This window comes from Ursus americanus, chromosome 20, assembly GCF_024610735.1.
Source record: "Ursus americanus isolate L20-20 chromosome 20, mUrsAme1.1.p, whole genome shotgun sequence".
In the NCBI taxonomy this organism is placed as follows: domain Eukaryota; kingdom Metazoa; phylum Chordata; class Mammalia; order Carnivora; family Ursidae; genus Ursus; species Ursus americanus.
In genome coordinates this window covers 40,717,225-40,743,623 of record NC_142146.1, presented here as the reverse complement: position 1 = coordinate 40,743,623, position 26,399 = coordinate 40,717,225, and the positions used below count along the sequence as shown (strand labels likewise).

The 26,399-nt window shown below is 35.2% G+C and overlaps 1 long non-coding RNA gene across 2 annotated transcripts in view; it reads right to left on the bottom strand.

The window, feature by feature from the left end:
- Positions 1-24,785, bottom strand: part of LOC123802773 (uncharacterized) — a 203,477-nt gene extending 178,692 nt beyond the window's left edge. Inside the window, exons 1-2 of one of the 2 annotated variants that reach the window (XR_015727960.1) lie at positions 24,648-24,778; positions 19,340-19,442 (exon numbers count right to left, since the gene is read on the bottom strand). This is a non-coding gene — a long non-coding RNA (uncharacterized LOC123802773). Of the gene's footprint in view, positions 1-19,339; positions 19,443-24,647 lie in introns of both variants that reach the window. The other variant, XR_006782645.2, reaches the window with a different exon arrangement.
- Between the last annotated feature and the right edge of the window lie 1,614 nt (positions 24,786-26,399).

Here is a 26,399-nt window from a genome sequence, read left to right as displayed (position 1 = left end):
CTCTATTATACACCTGAAACTAATATAACACTGTATGTTAATTATACAATACATAAACAAACAAATAAAATTTTAAAAGAGAGAGAGAGAAAGAGACTGTAGTTGTTTTGATGCGACTTTAGTTCTAAGGTCTTTGTTCTGATCACAAAATGCTCCCAGCATGAATCATGAGAGCTATGGCTTAATAAGCATTAAGTCTCACGGAACATGCCATATCTTCATCATCAGAGACCCTAAGATTCTTCCTGAATACATTTTTTCAAGCCAATAAAATCCTGCCTCCCTGTAAGAAAAAAAATTGTGTTTTTTTTCCCAGAGCACATTTTATCTTTTTTCCCCCCTTTGTTCACAATAAAACATTTTAATCACTGTAAGGTCCAAGTAAAACTGCTGCTTCCTGCCATATATCAAGGCCTGGAGGGAATCTCAATAATGACCCAGCTTGCAGATAGAGAAAGCCTCAGAATGTCGGCCCCAAATGCAGCATAGAGGTTCACACAGGTGAAGAGAGCAATCTCCACAAAGCCAGCAGAGGAGCAAATTAAAAATTGGGTTCACAGTGTTAGAAGAGAATTTCACTTTCATTAAGGAATATGATTAATGCAGGGCGCCTGGGTGGCTCATCTGGTTAAGTGGCCAACTCTTGATTTTGGCTCAGGTCATGATCTCCAGGTCGTGGGATTGAGCCCCAGGTCAGGCTTTGCACTCAGTGCAAAGTCTGTTTGTCCCTCTCCCTCTGCTCCTCCCCTGTGCTCTCTCTCTCAAATAAATGAATAAAAATTAAAAAATATATATATGATTAATGCAGTCTTTTCTCCCAATTCTTTTATTTCAGCAATGGTCAGCATTCCAATAGTCACCATTTGGACCCCCTTTTATTATCCATACACCAGGCAGTGTGCTGGGAAATGTTTAATAACCATTTCCTATATCTCTATAAATAAATATGTATTTACAAAATAAAATTAATTTAAAATGTTATTTATTAAATAAAAATATTATTTATAAATTCAATGGCCACGGATACAACAAAGTTTGACCTTTAATCTACTTTATTAATGATTTTCTATAACTTTTAAAGGTCTAGAAAATCAATCAAATAACAAGCGACGTCTTGATTTGGGGCATCTGACAATTTCTGTGGTATCAATATTACAACGGAGGTCAATTTTAAAGCTAATCATGTAGTACTACTGAATGCAGAGTTGGGAAGACATATGCAGAAGCAAACTATTATATAATTTTTAAATGTCACAGAGGTAGCATACAATATAGGAAAATAGCCCCAAGGGCAGAGGTAGTAGTTAAATCCAGTAAAATAATTAGAAAATGATTAGAATTGATAGTCATATTGATAGTTTTGAGTATTTATTAGCCTAATTTAGGATAATTACTTAAAATATAAGTTCACATAATTTAAATTTTAATAATGACTGTTTAACCACTGACTTGAAAAATCCCTGAAAATTTAACTCTCAGGTCTTGTGAGCCATCATGAGCCCGCTTCACTTCTGTCACACTGAGCAAATGGATTGTTAAACAAACTCAGGCTAGTGGGCCTGACTGCCCACAAAGTGTAACTAGTATAAAACAATGCCAATATAGTCCTTGTTAGTTTTTTCAAGATGAAATGGAGCAAAAATCAGTTTTCTAGAAACCTCTCAACTGTCTTAAGCTTTGAAACCTGTCTGAGTCTCATTCTGGCAAAATCTGTTCATTTATAATCCTGGGACATGCTTTTCACATCTATTCACTTTCGGATCACTTCTTATTTACTGAAGATATTCTGTCCTGGGTCAGTGTTTCCCCCTTTACCCCACAATCACCATCATTTTTTGGTGATAAGTACATTCTAAGTGTACCATCCGTCTACCATCTCAGCCTCTGAGTGTCGTGACCTCAACTCCAGTGAGAGCCCTTTCTTCGTCTCCTGAATACCTTAAACATTCTCATCACCACTACCCACCCCAGTCTCAAAATATCTTTAACAAACATCCCATACTTCATCTATCAGCTCTTATACATCTATCCCACTCACTCTAATATCTCCATTAATCCACAGATACCACCACATTCCCCATATCTGTTAAGACTCCCCACTTTCAAATCCCTCATTTTATAGTTTTTTTTTTTTTTTTAATGTGTTTGTCAGAGAGCATGGACACAAGCAGAGGTAGAGGCAGGCAGAGGGAGAAGCAGATTCCCTGCTGAGCAGTATATAAAAGAAAAACTATAACACCATAGATTTGACAAAATTCAATATACATTTATAGATAGAAAAAGAAAAGTAGTAATAAAGAGAACTTCCTCAATCCACTTGTAGTTAATACGACTCTTAAATGGTGAAAGATGAAGCTTTTTCTCTAAGATTGGGAAAAATACAAGGTTGTATACTTTTGCTACTTTTACTTAACATTGTCTTTTAAGCTCTAGTCTGTGCAATACAAAAACAAAAAGAAATACAAAGCACAAAGAGAAATTAAAGAGGAAGACTCTTCAGAAATTACATGATGGAGAAAATTATTAAAAAATCTAGAAACAGGGGTGCTTGGGTGGCTCAGTCGGTTAAGACAGCCTCTGACTTCAGCTCAGTTCATGATCCCAGGATCCTGGGGTCAAGCCCTGTGTCAGGCTCCCTGATCAGTGGGGAGCCTGCTTCTCCCTCTACCTCTGCCCTCCCTGTGCTTGTGCTCTCTCACTTGCTCTGTCATGCTCTCTCTCTGTCAAATAAATAAATAAATAAATAAATAAATAAATAAATAAATAAATAAAATCTTCAAAAAAAATCTAGAAAGAAGTTTCTTGAACTAGTAAGTTTAGCAATATCCAAAGTTTCAGGATACAAGGTCAACATGTAAAAATATTTCTTAATAATAACAAAATTTGTTAATTAAAATTTTTAAAAATTCCATTATGACAACATCAAAAATATCAAAAACTTGGGAATTAATTTTTAAAAATGTTTGTAGGATCTGTATACTAAAACTACAAAGTGTTACTGAATAAAATTCAGGGTAATTTAAATATATGTGTACAAAGATGTTCACAAAGGAAAAGACTCAGCGTTAAGATGTCAATTTTCCTCGAATTTATCTACATGTTCAATACAATACCAGTCAAAATTTCATTTGACATTTTTTGTGGATATTGACAAGTCTATTCTAGAATTTATATGGAAATGCAAAAGATCTAAAATGGCTGCAATAATTTGAAAAAAAAAACACAGTTGAAAGACATACACTACTTGATTTCAACACTTATTACAAAGATACTTTAAGATTATGTAATATTGGCATAAGGTAGCCCATATAAATTAGTGGGTTTGAATAATAATTTCTGAAATAGGAGCATTCCAACATGGCCAACCAATTTTTATTAAAGGTGCTGATGGCATTCAATCAGAAGATGGTTGGTTTGTATTTTTCTCAATCTTAGAGAAAAACCATTCAGTCTTTCACCATTAAGTGTCATATTAACAACAAGTTTATTATAGATGTCATTTATTGGGTTGAGGAAGTTCCCTTTATTACCACTTTTCTTTTTTTTTTTTTTTTTTTTTTAAAGATTTTATTTATTTATTCGACAGAGAGAGACAGCCAGCGAGAGAGGGAACACAAGCAGGGGGAGTGGGAGAGGAAGAAGCAGGCTCATAGCGGAAGAGCCTGATGTGGGACTCGATCCCGGAACGCCGGGATCACGCCCTGAGCTGAAGGCAGACGATTAACCGCTGTGCCACCCAGGCGCCCCTCTTTTTTAAACTATAAATATGTGTTGAATTTTGTCAAATCTATGGCGTTAATTATATAACTTTTCATATACAAAAAGAAAGAAAAAGAAAAGAAAGAGAAAGAAAGAAAGAAAGAAAGACCCTACCCTCAGCTCTCACTATATAATCCTTATTAAATAGATGATAGTGCTAATTCAAAAGCCACACTACAAAAGTTCTGGAAGAAAACAAGAAAAATCCTTGTAACCAAGAACAAGAAGAGATTTCTTAGAACATAAAACACTGAACAATACAAATTGATAATTTGATAATTGTTAAATTAAATTTCATCAAATTTTAAAACATTTGCTTTTCAATGACACTGTAAAGAAAATAAAAAAGCATGTCATTGACTGGTAGAAAATATTTGCAAAAAAATATTTCCAGGAAAAGACTTTTATAATTCAATGACAAGAAGACAAAGAGTTCAATTTTTTAAATTGATTTGAACAGATATCTCACAAAATATGATCTACAAAAGGCCATGTAAGTGGCCAGTAAGCACGTGAAAAAAAATATATCATTGGGGAGCCTGGGTGGCACAGCGGTTAAGCGTCTGCCTTCAGCTCAGGGCGTGATCCCGGCGTTCTGGGATCGAGCCCCACATCAGGCTCCTCCGCTGGGAGCCTGCTTCTTCCTCTCCCACTCCCCCTGCTTGTGTTCCCTCTCTCGCTGGCTGTCTCTATCTCAGTCAAATAAATAAATAAAATCTTAAAAAAAAAAAAAAGAAAAGAATATATCATTAATCATGAGGAAAATATAAATTAAAAACCCATCAACATATAATTTCAACTTACTAAATTAGTGAAAAACAGAAACCTGAAAACGTCCATTGTTGATAAGGATGTGGAGGAACTAGAACTCACATACATTGCTGGAAGGAATATAAAATGGTACAACCACTTTGAAAAATAATTTGGCAGTTCCATATGAAATCAAATATATACTTAACATATGACCTAGAAATCCTACTCCTAGGTATTTATCCAAGACAAATGAAACATATTCAAAGAAAGGATTGCAGAAAACTGTTTATAGCATATATATATATATACACACACACACACACACACACACATATATATACACATACACACACACATATACACATACACACACACACATATACACATACACACACACATATACATATACACACACACACATATACATATACACACACACACATATACATATACACACACACACATATACATACATATATATATATATATATATATATATATATATATATATATATATATATAAACAGTCAAAAAGCCAGAAAGAACCTACATGCCCATCAACAGGTAAATGAATGGGTAAACCAATTGTGGACTATCCAAAGAATGGAATACTACTTAGCACTAAAGGGAATAAACTACTGATATATGAAACAACATGAAATACTTTTAAAAAATTTAAAAAAATCATATTATGTGAAAGAAGCAGATATGAAAGACTACACATACTATAAGATCCTGTCAGAATCAGATTGGGATAAGGTAAATATTCTATAGCTTGATTGTGGTGGTATTTACATGACTTTATACATTTATTTTTTTAAGTTTTTACTAAAATTTCAGTTAGTTAGCAATACAGTGTAATATTAGTTTCATGTGTATTCAACACTTCCATGCAACACTCAGTGTTCATCACAAGTGCACTCCTTAATCCCCATCACATATTTAACCCATCCCCACACCACCCTGTGTCCTCTTCGTTTTCTTTAATCAGTGTTTTATAATTTTCAGGGTATAGGTCTTTGCTTAGGTTTAGTCCTAGGTATCTCATTGTTTTTGGTGCAATTATAAATGGGACTAATTCCTTAATTTCTCCTTTTGCTATTCCACTATTGGTATATAGAAATGTTACAGATTTCTGTACATTGATTTTGTATCCTGTGACTTTATTGAATGCATGTATCAGTTCTTGTAGTTTTGGGGAGTCTTTTGGATTTTCTGCAAATAGTGTCATGTCATCTGCAAATACTGAAAATTTTACTTCTTCCTAGATGACTTTTATTTCTTTTTGTTGTCTGATTGCTGCGGCTAGGAATTCCAGTATTGTGCTAAATAACAGTGATGAGTATGAATGTTCCTGTCTTCTTCCTGATCATAGAGGAACAGCTCTCAAGTTTTCTCCACTGAGGATGATATTAGCTGTGGGTTTTTCATATATGCCCTTTATTATGTTGAGATATATTCTCTCTAAACCTACTTCATTGAGGGTTTTTATCATGAATGGATGTACTTTGTCAAATGGTTTTTCTGCATCTATTGAAATGATGATATGATTCTTTTTTTAAAAATTTTATTATTTGACAGAGACAGCCAGCGAAAGAGGGAACACAAGCAGGGGGAGTGGGAGAGGAAGAAGCAGGCTCCTAGCGAGGAGCCTGATTTGGGTTTGGTCCCAGAATGCCGGGATCACACCTTGAGCCAAAGGCAGACGCTTAATGACTGCGCCACCCAGGCACCCCTGAAATGATTATATGATTCTTATTTTTTCTTTTATTAATGTGGTGTATCATGTTGATCGATTTGTGAATATTGAGTCACCCTTGCTACCTATGGATAAATCCCACTTGATCGTGGTGAATGATTTTTTAATGTTTCATTGGATTTACTTTGCTAGTATTTTAGTGAAAATTTTCCATGTTCATCAGGGTTATTGGCCTGTCATTCTCTTTTTCAGTACAGTCTTTATTTGGTTTTGGTATGAGGGCAATGCTGGCCTCACAGAATGGATTTGGAAGTTTTCCTTCCTTTTCTTTTTTTTTTGGGGGGGGGATAGTTTGAGAAGAATAGGCATTAATTCCTCTTTAAATGTTTAGTAGAACTTGCCTATGAATCATCTGGCCTTAGACTTCTGTTTGTTGGGAGATTTTTGATTACTGATCCCATTTCATTGCTGGTTATTGGTGTGTTCACATTTTCTGTTTCCTCCAATTTCAGTTTTGGTAGTTTATATGTTTGTAGGAATTTTATCCATTTCTTCCAGGTTGTTCACTTTTTTGATATATAGTTTTTTATAATATTCTCTTATAATTGTTTGTATTCCTATGGTGTGGTTTGTTATTTCTCCTCTCTTATTTTTTTTTTAATTTATGTGGGTCTGTTTCTTTTCTTTTTGATAAGTCTGGCCTGAGATTTATCAATTTTATTAATTTTTTCAAAGAACCACCTCCTCATTTCATAGATATGCTCTATTGTTTCTTTTCTTTAAAAAAATTTTTTTTTTGTTTCTACATTATTTATTTCTGCTCCAGTCTTTATTTTTCCTTTCTTCTGCTGATTTTAGGCTTCATTTGTTGTTCTTTTTCTAGCTCCTTTAAGTGCAAGGTTAGGTTGCTTATTTGAGGTTTTTCTTCTTGAAGTAGGCCCACATTGCTATAAACTTCACTCTTAGGATTGCTTTTGTTGCATTCCAAAGGTTTGGACCATTGTGTTTTCTTTATTTGTATCCATGTATTTTTAGTTTCTTCTTTGATTTCATGGTCGAACCATTCATTGTTTAGTAGCATGTGGTTTAACCTCCATGTATTTGTTGTCTTTCCAGATTTTTCCATGTGGTTGACTTCTAGTTTCATGCCATGGTCAGAAAAGGTGCATGGTTTCAGTCTTTCTGTATTTGTTGAAGCCTCTTTTGTGACCTAACATGTGATCTATACTGAAGAATATTCCATGTACACTTGAAAAGAATGTGCATTCTGCTGTTTTAGGATGGAATGTCCTGATGTATGTGTTAAATCCATCTGTTTCAGTGTGTCATTCATGCCACTGTTTTCTTATTGATTGTCCATTTGGTTGATCTGCCCATTGATGTAGGTGGAGTGTTAAAGTCTCCTGTTATTATTGTGTTATCAATTAGTTCCTTTGTTTTTTGTTAATTGTTTTATATATTTGGTTGTTCCTATGTTAGGTGCATGAATATTTACAATTGTTTTATCTTCTTGTTGGATTGTCTCCTTTATGATTATATAATGTCCTTCCTTGTCTCTTCTTACATCTTCAGTTTTAAAGTCTAGTTGTCTGATAGAAGTATTGCCACTCTGGCTTTCTTTTGACATCCATTTTTGTCATAAATGTTTCTCCACCCTTTCACTTTCAATCTGCAGGTTAATTTAGGTCTAAAATAAGTCTCTTTTCAGCAGTATATAGGTATGTCTTGTTTTTCTATTCATTCTGAAACCCTATTTCTTTTGACTAAAGTGCTTAGTCCATTTATATTCAAAGTAAATATTGATATATATTTATTGCCATTTTATTACTTGTTTTGTCATTGTTTCTGGAGACTTTCTCTGATCCTTTCTTGTCTTTGTCATTTTTCCTCTCCTATGCACTCAAAGAGTCTGCTTTAATATTTCTTGCGTGGCTGACTTAGTGGTCACAAACTCCTTCACTTTTTGTTTGTCTGGGAAACACTTTCTCTCTCCTTCTATTCTGAATGATAGCCTTGTTGCATAGAGTATTCTTGGCACCAGATTTTTCCCATTCAGCACATTGAATATACCATGACACTCTCTTCTGGCTTGACAAGTTTCTGTTGAGAAATCTGCTAGACTTATGGGTTATCCTTTGTACATTAAGGACTTATTCTTGACGCTTTTAAGATTTTTTTCTTTATCACCACATTTTGCAAATTTAATTACAATATGTCTTTGTGTTGGCCTACTCCTGTTGATTTTGATGGGAGTTCTCTGTGTTTCCTGGATCTGGAAGTCTGTTTCCTTCCCTAGATAAGTTTTCAGCTACTATTTCTTCAAATTAAATTTCTGCCCCCTTTTCTATCTCTTCTTCTTTTGAGACTATGATAATGTGAAAGCTATTCAGTTTGGTGGAGTCAGTGAATTTCCTAGTCTATTCTCATGTTGCATAATTCTTCTTTCTGTAATTTGTTCAGTTTCATTATTTTCCATTATTTTGTCTTCTAGGTCATTAATTCATTCCTCTGCTTCTTCTAACCTGCTGTTCATTGCATCAAGCCTATTTCCAATCTTATTTATTGCATTTGTTATTTCTGATTATTTCTTAATTCTTTTATCTCTGTGTTAAAGGTCTCACTGATATCTTCTATTCTTTTTCAAGCCCAGTGAGTATCCTTGTGATTGTTACTTTAAATTCTCCATCAGGCATGTTTTTGTATATATATATTGCTTATATTTCTGGCCGTGGACTTATCTTGTTCATTTGTTTCAGAGAAATTCCTCTTTCTTCAAATTTTGTCTAAGACTCTGCCTTCTTCTCTGAGTTACAAAAGCCAGTTATATCTCCTACTCCTGAAAGTAATGGCTACATAAAGAGGAGGCCATGTATTGCCCAGAGCTTGGCACTTCAGGGAATATCTCTAGTGTGTGTTGTGGGTGTTCTGCTATTGGGTTTTGGCTGCTCAATCCTTCAGGTCAGTCATCTGCAGAGGTTCTTTGTAGGCCTACTGTAGGCAGTGCTTGGCTCCTGCCTGAATATGGCAAGTTTTAACTAGGTGTGCTATGGTCTTCTTGTAAAATGAGACCTGACACCACCTCCACCAGAACTGAGGCCCTGCAGAACTCTCTAGTTCGGAGACATGGAGTGGGCAGGGGTTTCTCATGGTCTTCTGGGGAAAGGGTCCACTCATTGGGAAGGAGGGAAGCTTGACTGAGAAAGGCAGTCCTACCAGAATGTAGGGGGATAAGACTTGGTGTAAGCAAATTAGGCAGCCAGTGTTGATGCTGCACTGCTTCCCAAGGTTTGGGAGAGGAAAAAGGTGCCAGTAGGCTCCTTTGTTCCCAGAGAGGCATCTCTGTGAGCGTTGCTTCTTAGGGACATTCTCTGAGAAGAGCAAATAATCCCCCTTGTGTGTCCCAGGTGTTCTTCAGATTACTGTTTCCATGCTTTCTGCCCCAGGGAGTTGTTTGTCTGCCTTCTCTCCAGGAGTAGCACAGTGCCCTCTGTGCTCTGTCAATAATGATCAAATGTTATTTAAATAAAAATGATATATTGCACCCTAAAATACTTCATTCAGAAATTCCACATGCTTAAGTTATAGTATTCTTAGAAAAAAACCAGCAAAATTTGAATCATAACAGCTACTATAGGTATGAACTTGATAAATGCCTAATAAAATTATTAAACACCCACATGCACATATTGCTTTCAAGGCATATTATCTTAGGAACAGATGTGTGGTTGAGAGAATTACATACATTTTAGCATTTGAACATCCTTTATCTTGGCAGATTTATTTTAAAATATGCCAAGCTATATCACTTAATGAGTCACCAGAATGTGACTAATGTCAGTCCTATCCAATCTCTGGAAAGTGTTAAACATTTAGATATTAAACATAATATATTCTTGTCCTCTTTAAAAAGAAAGAAAAATGAAGAAATATAGTGAGAAAGTTAGACAATCCATAGCTTCTGTTATTGTTTTGAAAATTTTACACATATATACACATGTATACACACATACACAATCACACTTGTTATATATTTGTGTATATGCATATGTATATATATATATATATATATATATATATATATATATATATATATGTGTGTGTGTATATATCTTTTATGTGTAGTATTATCTAGTGCCTTAAAATCATTCATGTTTCAGGGAATACACTGAATATTATGTGAAATTATTACTTTAATAACAGCATTATATTCCATCACAGAGAGGCAACTTAATGCAACCATGGTGTTGTAGCACATATTTTTCTATTATAATTAATTTTGCCATAAATCTTTTAGCACAAATATTTGCCTAAAATTTTGATACATTTATAAAACATGACTCCTACCCTACTCTCTAGTCAATTTCCTGCTTCAGAAAAATGACCCCAGAAGGAAATTTAATCTTTACTAATTTCTCTCTCAAATTTTAAGGGTTGGGTAGGCATTAGGCAAGAGTCACTACTGTCCATGACAATGCTTATTATACTGATAATTTCCATTTTCTAGCACCCCCAAATCATCAGCAGTCTCTTTTTTTTCTATTTCATCAAATCTTGTTTAACTGCACAATTCTCCTAAAAATGTTTGCTCTCAATCTATGCTGAACAATGGAATACCTGGGGAATTTTTCAAATATCCCAATTCCTAGATTCCAACTACAAAGATTCTAGCTGAATTGGTCTTGGGTGAGTCTCAAACACTGATAGTTTTTCAAGCTCTCCAGAGGAGTCTCATACTAATATGCAATCTGGATTGAAAACCACTGCTGCAAATGGTTCCCCAGACTGAGACCAGAGCTCTGTTTATCCCTGTCAGCTAGGTTCACAATTCTTGGGCTATGTTTAATCATAGCTCTAATAACATTTGTAGTTTGCCAAAACCATCCTAGCATCTTAGTTTCCAGTTCCACAGTCAACTTTTTTTCATTGTTGATCAATACATTTTTTCCCTTTCTTTTCTACAATCACAGATTTGATAACTACATAATTTTCACTAGGTCTTGAAGGAGCAATTTTCTATTTTCAATTTGTATTATCACCACATAAATCCAGTTTTACCAGCTTCTGAATCCTTATGACAGGTGTGTCTAAACTGGACTACTTTCCAAAAGACTCTTGGTACTGTTGGGTTTAGGGGAATGCATTTCCAGATCTTCTCTATGGACTGTCTCCTGAGATTTTTGTTCTCTCTTATCACTTTCCCTGTCAAACAAGTTCTCTTTAACTTTATAGGCAGAAAGAATAGCCCTTTACCCCAAATCTTACAATATTGCATGTTCCTGGGGATGAAGCCTCTAGTTCTGTAAACTATTGGGATGGGTGAAGACTTCTTTGGTGAGCTTTCAGAACACTGTAAAACCAACACAGAGCCTCCTGTCTTTTATGTTATTAAATAGACATGATAGGCATGAAACAGACCACAAGAGAGGATGTTTCAGCCCATATTGGGAAAGACTGAAATGAAATATATTGTAGAATAAGGGCATTGGGAGAAATAGCAATTTTTAAAGAAGAAAACTTCTGTTCTTTGACTATTGTGAAAAAAAGTACAACTCTTGAGGGAGAACCTGGCAAGGGAGATTTTGGTAAAAGACTCATGAGATGCTAAATATGCTTTTTCAGTGTGTTAAAACATAAACAATTCATATCAACTCCTCCAAAATTCATTAGGACTTGCCATTAGCTGGAAAGCAAAGCATCTTTAATCAGAAGAAATAAAACTTAGTGATGTTGATTCTACAGGTGAAACTGGAATGTTTTCTGAAATTATATGAATTTCAAGTTATAATGGTAAAATTCAGCCCCCCCAAAAATATTATGTGATTTCTTTAAATTAGTAAACATCTAAATGTACTTAAATTATATTTTATGACACTGTAATCTCATATTAGTTTATCCTATATATTTTTAATAATTTTTCCTATACTTTTAAAAAAGTATAATGCTTAGCCTAGCTGCTGTTAGGATTAGTTTTATCAGAATATACCTTCTTTTATTAAAACATTGGATGAGTTTGGTCATAATATCTAAGGAAATCAACAGTATATAAATTACTAAATTTATAGATACTTTTCATTTAATTATCTTCAAAAGCTGAATGCAAAATTCTAATATACTCATACACATACATTTCCTGAAAAAAGGAACACCACATATTTTATTACAATCTTCACTTCATATAAAACTCATCATTAGAGTATATATTGTGTTGTATTAATACAAGTCAAGAAATAATAAGCAACATAGAAGAAGATGTTAGAGCAGGAAGATCCTAAGTTTACCTCATTCCATAGATACAACTAGATTAACACCCACCTCATTGAAAATAATTCAGAAAATGAACTGAAGACCGGCAGAACAGACTCTCTGAAGCTAAATGTAGGGGAAAGGCCAGATCAAAGAGGGTAGGAATGGCAGAGATGTGGTCAGGAGCCAAATAGACCCACAGGGCTGTCCATGGGAAGAAAGGACACCATGGGTGTGGAAGAGGGGAGAGGACCCTAGGCACAGGAAATCCACATGGGGAAGACAAGCCCCCATAACATTTGGCTTTGAAAACCGGAGGGGTCTAAAAATCACTAGGGCTTAATACCTCAAATTTAGCACCAGGTGTTATATGGAGGTATTGAATCACTATATTGCACACCTGAAACTAACACTACACTGTATGTTAACCAATTGGAATTTAAATAAAAACTTAACAATATTAGATTTGGCTCTGGGAAAGCCAAGAGGGCAGAAGCCACACACTTAAAGAGTCAGTACAACAAACAGCCCCATGGAGATACAGCATAGAGGCATCAGTTTGAAAAATAGCCAGGCTATAGATGAAGGAGATTTATTTACTCATCTCAGAGCATGTGCTGGAGGGATACAAAGGAGACCAAGGGTGGCCTTCTCTGCTTTCCAACCCAGCATAGGGACATGTGCAGGAAACAACACAGCATGAACACTCTCAACTTGCTGACAGCATGTTCCACCCCCACATTCTCTTTCAGATACAGCCCCTCCAGCAAGGTCACAGCTTCAGGTCTCCTCCCACAGCAGATCTTTGCAAACTTGGCCAATACCAAGTCCCCTGCCTGTCCCCTGTTTTTCAGCAGATCTATGTCTTTCAACATGGCCAGCCTTAGTCCCGGGCCACTGCAGCTTCCCACCCACAACAGCCCTGCACAAACCATGCTTACACCACATGCACTGCACCTGTCTTTTCCTGTACACCTGCCTCTTCAAACTCACCTGTGGCTGGAGCTCATCCAAAGTCGTGCCAAGAGCCTGGCAGTGCATAAGTAGCCCCAAGAGAAAACAGCACCACTCTAAAGTGTCCCCGCCCCAGGGAGAAGGGAACATAACCACACACACTAGTCCAGCTCCACCTCCAGCAGTGGACTGGGGGCAGACAACTGGTCTCACTGCAGGCCTCATCTACTAACAAAAGCTTCTCAAGGGACAACATAGGAAAAGCACCCAACAATTCGGTGCTACTGCACCTTGGCAACTGCCTAGTTTCACTCAACTCAAGCCAAGGAAGCCCTGGACTAGCACACTAACAACACAGAGACCAAACCCTGCCTACAACAGGAAAAGAAAGCCACTGTGGATGACTGGAATGAAGGCAAAAGCAGCGGACGCACAACAGCAGGGCACAGGCAACACACATAGAAGACATCCCTAAAGACCCAGGTTTGGGTGAACAGGGGAGACTGCACTGCAAGGCACTGAACCTCTTCTTCATAATGCCAATACTTTCAAGAGCAGAAAAACAGACATAGAGAGTTAGAAAAAATAAGGAGACAGAGAAATATGTCCCAAATGAAAGAATAGCACACTCACAGCAAGAGAGGTAAATAGGAATTTAAAGTAATAGTCATAAAGATACTCACTGGACTTAAGGGGGAAGGGCCTTAGTGAGACACTCAGCAAAGAGACAGAAAATATAAAATGAACCAATGAGAGATGAAGAACTCAATAACTGAAATTAAAATACACTAGATGGAATAAATAGTAGACTAGAGAAACCAGAAGAATGGATCAGTGACCTGGAAGAAAGAATAATGGAAAATAATCAAGTTGACTAGGAAAAAAAATAATAAGAAGAAAATGACAGATTTCAGTGACACCATCAAACATAACAACATCTGCATTATAGGACTTCCAGAAGGAGAAAAGTGAGCAGGAAATTTATTTGAAGAAATAAGAACTGAAAAATTTCCAAATCTGGGGAAGGAAAGAGAAATCCCGATCCAGAGGCACAGAGGTCCCCAAGGAGTTCCACAGCAAGACACATAGTAATTAAAACGGAAAAAAGTAGTGATGAAGAGAGAATTTTAAAAGCAGCAAGACCAAAGAAAATAGATACAATACAAGGGAAACCCAGGTTATCAGCTTATTTTTCAGCAAAAACTCTATAGGCTAGAGGGAGTAGCATGAATATGATATATTCAAAATGCTGGAAAAAAACAAAACAAAATGAAAACACCTGCAACCAAGAATACTCTATCCTCAAGGCTATCATTCAGAATTGAAGGGGAGATAAAGGGTATCTCAGAACAATAAAAATTAAAGAAATTCATGAACATTATACCAGCCCTACAAGAAATGTTAAAGGGGACTTTTTGAGTGGAAAGTAAGGACCGTAAGTAGGAGTAAGAAAATTAGGAAGCACAAAAGGAGTAAAATGAAGTATAAGTATAAAAGTCAGTCAGGGGATTCACAAAGTAAAGTATGTAAAGTATGACACCATGTACCTAAAATGTGGGGGGTGGGGAGAAAGAGTAAAAATTTACTGCTTTTAGAATGGGTTCAAACTTAGGTAACCACCCACCAAATATAGTCTGCTATATGCATATGATATTACATATAAACCTAACGGTAACTACAGATCAAAACCAGTAATAGGTATGCAAAAAATAGAGGGAAAGGAATCCAAGTATATCACTAAAGAAAGGCAGTAAAAGAGAAGAAAGGAGCAGAGAAAAACTACAAAAGCAACCATAAAAAGTAACAAAATGGCAATAAGTGCAAACCTATCAATAATTACTTTGCTGCCTACAAGACACTTCAGTCCTAAAGACACATGCAGATTGAAAGTGAAAAGAATAGAAAAGCATTAATCATGCAAATGGAACTGAAAAGAAAGCTGGTGTAGCGATACTTCCATCTGACAAAATGGACATTAAAATAAAGACTGAAAAAAGAGACAAAGAAGAGCAGTACTTAATCATAAAGAAAAGTTCATACCTATTCTTCTCAAAATTTTCCAAAAAATAGAAAAGGAAGGTAATCTTCCAAATTCATTCTTTGAGGCATTACCCTGATACCAAAGCCAGATAAAAATACTACCAAAAACACCCAAAAAACAAAAAACACAACTATGGGTCAATATCTCTGATGAACATAGATATAAAGATCCTCAACAAAATATTAGTAAACCGAATCCAACAATACTTAAAAAAAAATCATTCAACACAATCAAGTGGGATTTATTACTAGGATATAAGGGTGGTTCAATATTTGCAAATCAATCAAAGTGATACATTATATCAATGAGAAAGAATAAAAGCCATATGAAAATTTCAACAGATGCAGAAAAAGCACAAAGTATAATTTCCATTCATGATAAAAATCCTCAACAAAGTAGGTATAGAGGGAACATATCTCTAAAGGCCTTATATGAAAATCCACAGCTAATATCATACTCAATGGGGAAAAACTGAGAGCTTCTCCCCTAAGATCAAGAACAAGACAAGGATGTCCACTCTCACCACTTTTATTCTGGACGGTACTGTGAGTCCCAGGCATAGCAATCAGACAAGAAGAAATAAAAACAGTAAGGAAGAAGTGAAACTTTCACTGTTTGCAGATGACATGATACTATAGATAGAAAACCCTATAGACTCCGCCAATAAACTACTAGAACCTATAAATGAATTCAGTAAGGTCTCAGGATACAAAATCCGTATACAGAAATCTACTGCATTCCTAATAATGAAGTAGCAGAAAGAGAAATTCAGAAAACATCCCTATTCACAATTACACCAAAAAGAATAAAATTCCTAGGAATAAACTTATCGAAGAAGGTATAAGATCTGTACTACAAAAACTACAAAACACTGATGCAAGAAATTGAAGACAACATGGGGGCACCTGGGTGGCACAGCGGTTAAGCGTCTGCCTTCGGCTCAGGGCGTGATCCCGGCGTTATGGGATTGAGCCCCACATCAGGCTCCTCCACTATGAGCCTGCTTCTTCCTCTCCCACTCCCCCTGCTTGTGTTCCCTCTCTTGCTGGCTGTCTCTATCTCTGTTGAATAAATAAATAAAATCTTTAAAAAAAAAAAAAAAAGAAATTGAAGACAACATGAACAAATGGAGAGATATTCTATGCTCATGGATTGGGAGAACACATATTGTTAAAATGTCCATTCTACCCAAAGCAGTCTACAGATTCAATGCATTCCTTATCAAAATACAAACAGCATTTTTTAGAGAATTAGAATAAATAATCCTAAAATTTGCATGGAACCACAAAAGACCCCAAATAGAGAAAACAGTCTTGAAAAAGTAGGAAGAAAAAGAAAAAAAAAAAACTGGAGGTATTACAGTCCTGGGTATCAAGATATACTACCAAGCTGTAATAATCAACACAGTACAGTACTGGTACCAAAACAGACACATAGATCAGTAGAACAAATTGGAGAGTGCAGAAATAAACCTACAATTACGTGGTGAATTAATTCTTGACAAAGTAGCTAAAAATATGCATACTCTCTTTAATAAATGGTATTAGAAAATTGGAAACTGGACCCTTATCTAATACCATTTACAGAAATCAAATAAAAATGAATCAAAGACTGAAACATTAGATCTAAAGTGTATAACTACTAGAAAAAAATCATAGAGAAAAAGCCTCTTGACATTGGTCTGGGCATTTATTTTTTTGGATATAATTCCAAGAATACACACAAAACAAAAATAGACAAATGACATTTCATCAAACAGAAAAGCATCTGCCCAGCAAAGGAAATGATCAACAAAATAAAGAGACAATTATGGATAGAAGAAACTATTTGAAAACTATTGATCTAATCAGGGGCTAATCCATAATATTAAGGAATTCCTGCAAGTCAATAGCAAAAAAAGAAAAACAAAACCCAAAAAACAAAGAAGACATACGAGTACCAACAAGTATATGAAAAGATGCTCAGTATCACTAGTCATCAAGGAAATAAAAATTAAAACTATAACAAAATATCACTTCACACCAGTTAGGATGATTATTACCTTTAAAGAAAAGGTAAGTGTTGGAGAGAATGTGGGAAAAAGGGAACATTTGAGCATTGTTGGTGGGAATGTAAATTATTATAGCCACTTTGGAAAACTAGATAGAGGTTCCTCAAAAAATTAAAAATAGAACTACCGTATGATCTAACAATCTCACTTAGGGGTGTATGTCCAAAGGAAATGAAATTAGTGTATTAAAGAGATATCTGCACTCCATGTTCATTGTCGCATTATTCACAATAACCAAGATATGGAAATCACGGAAGTGTCCATCTATGGATGGAATGATTAAAAAATTATGGCAAACACACACTATGGGATATTATTCAGCCTTATGAAAGAAGGAAATTCTGCCATTTGTTAACAACATGGATGAACCTGGAGGACATTATGTTAAATGAAAGAAGCCAGAAACAGAAGGACAAATACTGCATGATCTCACTTAGATGTAGAATCTAAAAAAGTCAAACTCATAAAAGCAAAGAGTAGAGTCCTACTCGCCAGGGGAAGATGGATGGGGGAATTGAGGAGACTTGGTCAAAGGGTACAAAGTTTCAGTTATGCAAGGAAATAAGTTCTGAAGACCTAATATACAGCACGGTGACTATAATTAATACAGTGTCGTGTACTTGAAACTTGCTGAGAGTAGAACTTGTGTTCTAACCACACAAGCACACGCACGTGTGCGCACACACACACACACACAAATGTAACAATGTGAGATAATGAATATGTTAATTAGCTTCATTGTAGTAATAATTTCACAATGTATAATACATGAAAATATTACTTTGTATGTACTAAATATATACATTTGTCAATTTTACCTAAATAAAGCTAAGGAAAGCAGTATATTGGTAAATGGATTTAAATTAATATTTCCTTTTCAAAGTCTTTCTGAGTACATTGTTAAACATGGTGCCTCAAATTGAAAAAAAAAGAAATTATTTATAGTTATTTGTAAGTCTCTAAAATTGTCAAAGTGAATAAATGAGTAACAAGTCATTACAAGACAGGTGTTTTTCCCCTTCTTTCATTTTGCTCTTGCCCTTGAAAATAACTTTTATAGATCACTAGATACTTTCAGAAAATAACTTCAATGAAATTGAAAAATTTGAATGATCCTGCTACAACTAAACTCATTTACATCTTCGTGTTTACATGGCGTTCACATCTATAAAAGCAAAAAATACAGGAATACAACTGATGCTTAATTCTGTTTCATTCTAGGAATAAACTTTATTTATGTATCTGAAGATGAATAAATCATTGTTTTTAAAAAACCCTAACTCTATTCACCTAAGAAATAGATTTCTAGGAACATTTCAATTTTTTAAATTTTAATTTTGTCTTATTTCTAAAGTTATGTAATAGATGGTATATATATTGATTTTATTATGTACTAATAACATCTGTAATGAATAAAAGAGGGTATATAGGTTTTTTAAAATTATTTTTCAAGGGGACATACAAGCAAAAAAAAAAAAAAAAGCCTACTTCTGCAAGCCATGCTTTAGAATGCATTAGCAGATGGTAGGCACATCATCATTATTCTGACTGGAAATCAGAAGATAAAGAGGCAGAGAGCATTTTTCCTGGCTGATTGTGGGTAGTTATAAACTCAGCATAAGAATCCCAGTCCTGTATATACTGAGCCCACATACAAAACCTCTAGGTAAGACATGCCTAATAGCAACAGTTCTTTGGCTCCTGTGATGGTAATCTTTGAAACACCTCTGGAGAATATTCTAATTATGACTCTAATGCCCCTTGTCCCATTCACAGCCCTACATTATAATATTTGGTGTCATCTTGAGAGTTTCGGGTACACGGCTGAGTGCCTGTGTACCTGCTTGTTCCAGCTGCACAGTAGTACCGAGGCTTCAGAGCATCTTGGCCGCTCTGACAGCAAGATCAAGCCTGGAATGAGCCTGGAGGCACCGACCTTCTCTCTTTTCAAAAAAAAAAAAAAAAAAAGGATATTATTTTTGAGAAATTGCCTTTCCGCCAAGGCTCTCACTAGGAGGCATTGCAGACTTCTTCCATCTCACACACTGACACACACCTGCTTCTGTCTGGTGCTGCAGATGGCACACCCAGCTCTCTCCCAGTCACTCTCAACTCTGTCCTTTCACTCGCTGTGGCCCTATTTTGTTTGCGCTGGATTTCCAGAGATGCTCCAGGAGCCATGTTAGCTTGTGATGTGTCAACGTTTACCCTTCCATGCTGAAGTAATTACTGTGGCTGCCTTGCTGAAATTTTCTTTTAGTTATAAGCTGATGGTTGCCATTTGTTTCTTTAGCTAGCTAACCAGAAAAAGGACGACAGGACTGAGAGGGGCACTTTTAAGACTCTTGAGTTGATGGACTGATACAATTTAATCTTGAGAAGGAGAGCCGTAAAGAAAGCCACAGGCAGGCCCAGCCTCATGGCCTTTGTGGAGCTCATGCTTGGCTAAATGCCAACACCACCCTCATCAGCTTGCACTTTGTGCTTCTAAAAAATAATGTCTTCACTTCCGTGTCCCTGGGGAAAGAAGCGGCTTTGTTATTTGGCAAACACTTCTAGTACTGAACTATTTACAGAATTGCTGAATTAACCTCCTGTTTTCCCTCATGCTTCAGGTGTCTAAATCTCAGAAATCGGCTAGTGCAGGGTGAAAGGGAGAAAAAAGGATTATCTCCGTTCTGAACAAACAAGAATGTAGCCAATTTCCTCCAGTGAAATGGCATAATCCTTCGTGGAGCTCTGTCAGCCAGTGACCCCCCTGAGCAGCAACGTCCCCCAAGGGAAGCAAACATGCCAACCACACAGCCCCCCCGACTTCCCACTGCAGATCAGGGCTGCTGATTTTGCTCTGTGTAAGTTCAGGAATGTGAAACATCAAGGATGCAACCTATTATCTGTGACTATAATAATACTCTTTTGTCTCCGGTTGCAATGAAGAAAGGTGGTATTAAACAATGTGTATCTGCCTGCTTAAGAAATTAATAAATACGAACAGAAACATAATCCCCATTAGTGCTCCCACCAAATTGTCTGTGATATCAGTTATTAAATATCATGTGATCAAACAGCTTAAAATATGTTTTTCATTATCGTTTGCAAATCTGAGGGAAAGAAGATGGTAATTTGTGACTTTCAGTATTTGATCCCTAATGAAATATATCAGGCCTTCATAGTTGTTGGCATTTATAAGTATTACTTCTTTTTTTATTATTGATCTTTTAGGGATTTTTAGGATTTATCTGACTTTTAAAATCATTGCTATGACTAGCTGCTGCCTTAGTTCACTAATATTTGGATCTAGCTTTTGAATTTATTTAGTAATTCTAATCTTTTTCTTTATTAATTTCTTTGAAATTACTAATTAAGAATATTTCTGCATTTTTCACCTTGCTTTTTGTATTATTTCTTAAAACATTTATGGTTCAAGCTTAAAAAAGATATTTTTTAACTGTATGACTTGATGTGGACAATGAGGTCCAAATTTTTCTCTAGACACTGTTCAGTGGTGCATTCAATATGTTTAAGTGTGTAGTATCTTATGAGGATTTTTGAGCTACTTTGTAATTTGGCTTTGATGTTTCCTTTTCCTGAGTTAGGTGTGATTTTCTATTTGTTTATTTAATACCCATAGATTACATTTTTTCTATTTTGTAATAAATTTCTAGTTTCATTGAACAATGATCTGAAAACAGTGGAAAGAGGTAAAATTTAAAATTAGAATTTATTTCATGAAAAATTTAAAAAATAAATAACAGAAAAAATAGAAAACGCAGAACTTATATGTGGCTGACAAGCTAATCTATTCGAGAAGAAGGGAGAACACACAAATACAGAAAAACCACATAGTAAGAAAAAAGTAATCACAGTTACTACAGAAACTACACGAATTAAAATTTGCTCAATTACATGCAGTTAAAATGAAAAAAGGAAAAACTAGATTCACTGGGTATTTTATAAAAATATAATTCCCTGAACAACTCCAAATTATAAAGAAAATAGAAAGTATTATAGGAGAAATGTAGAATTCTGCCAAAAGTACTATTCCCCCTTGAAATACTGAGCCTAGATGATTCGAAAAAGGAATATCTACCAAAACTAAATCTTTAGACTACAGATGAGCATAATGCCATTTGAAAATATCCAGAATATACTTAAAAGAAGAGAAAGTTTAATTATTTCATTAAAAAAATCTAATGTTTACAGATTCAAAAATATAGATAGATCAACTCACACAATATTAAAAATCCTTTAAAATATTGACAGAACAGAATAATAAGAAAATACTGGATATATTCTCATTAAATTAGGAATAAAAATACAAAATGCATATGTCAAAATTTTTTCTAAAATTACTGACCACCATAAATTACAAAAGAAAGATTTCAGAGTTATAAAAAATAGAAGATGGGTTAATAAAATTGATTTTGGAGATTATATGCCTGAGTAAATAGAAAACCCAAGATAATTGATTGAGGAATGGTGCTAATGGTGGTAGCCAAACAGGGTTCAATTGATGAAGATTCACAGGACCCAAAATGTCAATACTTATGATTCTATGGTTTGTGATGGAAAAAGATACACTATAACAAGAGCAAGAAAGTAAAGGTATTCATAGCAGCCCAAGCGCAGTCCAAGAAACAAAGTTTCCCTCAAACCCAGGTACAGGCTCCAATGATCTTCTTTCTTACGAGCCACAGGGAAACACTTTATTTCTCAGATTGGAAACTACTGGCTCATGCACAAAATATCTCAAATGTAATTCAACACAGCAGACATACACACATTACAAATCTACTGATTTTTAAATCTGACTTTAAATCTGACTGGCACACAAAAAATAACAAATTTTAATCAGTGAATTAGAAAGAAATAGTTGGCAAGGTATGATTAATTGCACATTTGGGCGAACGTACATGAGAGGTATATTATTAAATACATTTAAAGCAAAAATCAAAATCAAGGTTACTTAAGTTCAAATTGTGAGGATTTCTTTCTCAGAAATAGTACAGAAATAAAATATGGCATGAGATTAAGTAAGCTTAGAGGCCCTTTTTTTCAACTTTTTAATATTCCATTCAAGAAAATTGAGATCTACAACTCATAAAATTTATGCATATAGAAAATACCAGGATTCTGGCTGGATCCCCATACCCAGCAGGCTATGGGTGTGCAGAGCAGACACACTGAAACAGTTTTTAAAAGAGCATATTGATTCTCTTCATAATAAAATGTTTATTTCATACTGAAGGACTTTGTCTCATTCTTTATTTTTAATCCCTCAAAGTCTCCTTTAACTCTACAGTATGTATTAAAAAAAAAAAAGTAATGTACTCAAAACTATATGTTTCTAAATTCAGTTTTTAGGCCATGAAAGAATTTTATAATACCTTGAGGTTTGTCATAAGTAAAAGAATGTGAAACAAAGGTAACTGTCATTTATAATAATAATTTATAATAGAAATAATGCCCTACTTTTTAACCTGATGTGTTGATTAAAAAAATTCCACTAGTTTGTGAACGAATAACATCTTTTCTTGGATACACATATTTTTCCTTTCAGATTTGGCAAAGTAGAAAATACTATTAAGTAAGGGAAACTTAAGGAAAAGCTCACAAATCAAGCTAGATTTATAAAAAATTGTATATTTGAATAATTAGAAGAATGAGGAATACTGTCCTTTGAAATAATCATATATAAAACATTTCAATGTTTGTGGCTATTTTATTTTTAAAAAAAGGATTTTATTTATTTATTTATTTATTTGACAGAGGGAGAGACAGGGAGAAAGAGAGAGAGAGAGCACAAGTAGGGGCAATAGCAGGAGAGGGAGAAGCAGGCTTCCCGCTGAGCAGGGAGCCAGGTGCCCAGCTCATTTCATCCCAGGACCCTGAGATGATGACCTGAGCTGAAGGCAGACACTTAACTGACTGAGCCACCCAGGTGCCTCACAGCTATTTTAAATCACATCAACTTTACCTCTACATTTACTTTATATTCTAAATAAAAACTTAGTAATTGAAACAATTTCTTTATTGATGTTTCCCTTTCTTTGCAATCTCTTTTTTTTATATCCGTCATAGCTTCCTCAGGATGAGAATGCTTCTAAAACACTTATTAACTCTAGATTTGACTTGCTCTTCCAGTAGTTTTATCTACTGTCTATCCAAGACCTTTTTTAACTTAATCACAGTATTGCTTCAGTCTATTATTAACTTATCTTATTAGGAGTGTTGGTAATAATTTCTTAATTGCATCTGAGTCAAATTCAATAGGTAAATGTCCTACTTTTCTGCGTAGGAGTGAAAAGATAAACAACTTTCCCAAGTTTTATGTTTCTTATACAAGTAGACATAAGATCAATAAACACAGTCACTCAAATGCTTGTTGTTCATTTGGCATACTCATTCTTTTGGTAATCAGTGGTCTATATTAAGTAAAAGATGTTAATATATTACATAAAGAATGTTAACACCCTATTGAAAGGAGTGTTTCAATTTTGATCTGAGAAACTAAGAAAGAAGATGCTGTGGCTTTCACTTTTATAAAAGAGATAATCTGTGTATTTTAATTATCCTCTGAGAAATGAAACAGCTGCCTTCATCATACTCACTGCATTTCCACCTTCCCAACCTTGGGGGGAATAAAAATTCTTTGCCAACTTTTAGATCCATCTGTTTACTTTCTAGTTAACATAAATAGGGAGAAAATGCCTATGGTTTTTAGCATTCTATTCATCCCAAGCTGGTAGTTTTGGTCTGTTGCTTGCTTGTTTGTTTTTGACTATTTGTCTTGTGTGTGATGCAGTCATTTCCATGTTAGTCAGCTGGGTGAGTTTCATCTTGATAATTGTTTAAGTCACCTTTATTACGTCTTTCCTTAATTTAAGGGCTTAATTTCTGAATCAGTTGGTTAGTCAGTCATCAGTATTCATTCAATAATATTTATTATATAGCAGATATTCTACTAGGTCCTAGTTACAAAAAGTAAAGAAAAAAGATAGTCTGCAGTTGTGAGGCTTTGAAGTAGTCAAATGATAGACTGGGATAGAAATTGGACGAGTGTTCCTTCCTTAGGCAGGCAGAGTAGATAGTAAACACCGCTCTAAAGAAGCACCATTTAAGCTAAAATTTAAAGGAAAGTGACTTACCATTTAACAGTGAAGAGAACAAGGAGGAAGAAGAGCATTCCAGGAACAGATGAAAGCATGCTCAAAGGTCTTGAGGTAAAGAAAAAGAAAATGGAGTATTCAAGAAAGTCAAAGAAAATAGTGATATTTGAAGCTTGGTGTCCCTGTGAGAATACAGTGCCAAGTGAGACTGGAAAAATGGGCAAGGGTCAGGTCACATAAGGCTTTTAGACTGTGGCTGGGCATTTCATTTTAAGATGGGGAGGGGTTTATCCAATTAAAGTAATCTTAAGTCTTTAAGGATATTAACTCTTTAAGAAGGTTATTTTTTCCTTTGAATGGAGAAGGAATAATGGTTTGAAGGGGGCAACAGAAGAGGAGAGTCCAGGTAGGAAGATGGTTGTGGCCACCCATAAAAGCAGGGTGGGCTCCTGCCCAAAATTTGGTTTGGATGTTGACACTGATGAGAGCATACACACACACACCAAGAGGGTATGGAAAGTTTTCAGACTCACCTAATGAGGCTTTCTGGAAGAACAGCATGGTTCCCAAGCAGGTCTGAAAACGGCTTGAGAGGGTAGTAAAAGGAGACTGGCTTGTCATTTTTATGGTGATTAAGTGGTAGGGCCAGGGGGAGGGTTCCTGCCTGTGGTTTGAACCTCACACCAGTGCTGAATGAAGCAGGAGGACTTAGAGGGAAAGAAGGTACCTCGTCTGCCTTTGTTACCTGATAGAATAAATCTGATCGTTATGGACTTATGGAACATGGCCTTCTGGAAAATATTAGTAACAACCGTATCACTGTGTGTTAAAATGAAGATATTTCCTGACCACAATGGTTTTCTTAGTGCGAGACCGCTTACATTACACATAGGTGAAATCTTGGTGAAGGCACATTTTAAGAATAATATGGCAAGGGATGGCCTGGAGAGCTGCAAGTGCAGTCCAAGTCTTCTTTATCTTCAAGTCAACTGCATCATTTGGATTCCTTAGTAAAGTTTGATTCTGGGGAAGATCCTTGATTATTGTCAGTCTGATCTGACCAATTAGTTCATTATTTTATCTCAACTGAATGTAAGTAGAAATAAGGAGTGGTGAAAGCTCATTGTGCCAGGAGGATTCAAAGACGACAGGCCACCTCTGGCAGAGGAATACAAGATAACTGCACACTTAGGAGGACTTATTTCTGCACAGAATCAATATTGGAGCAGCATAGAAGTTAGGAGAAGTAAGGGCTCTTCCGTGATAAGAAGCCTCATCTTTATTTTATAATTAACAGGGTGGCACTGTAAAATTTTAAGATGAGAAATAAGAGTGTCTGCTTTTCATTAAGAGAGAGATCAATTTCCCTGTATAATATTATGGGGTTGAATTCATGTAATCAGTTTAGTCCTGTTAGGCTGCATTAAAACTGCCAGAGGCACAACATCTGTAAGAACATACCTTGATAACTAAAATACTGTAAGATTTCCATGTAAATTAGTTCTATTTAATATGCTATCTATACATTCTTTTTAATAATTAAATGGTTACTATGAGGAACTCTTTAAAAGGTGAAATTATTTGTGTAGTAGCAGTAACTTAAATATTAAACTTTAGAATTTTTAACACATTGCAAAATAGCCCCCCATTACCTTCATGCATCAGAACCAGTTAAAAAGCTTGAAGAATATATCATTAAGTAACCAGAATTACTTTGAGGTGAAAATAGTAATCTTAAATTGTTGCTAATTGTACACACGTTGATGTATTTAAAATACTGATGGTTTGGCT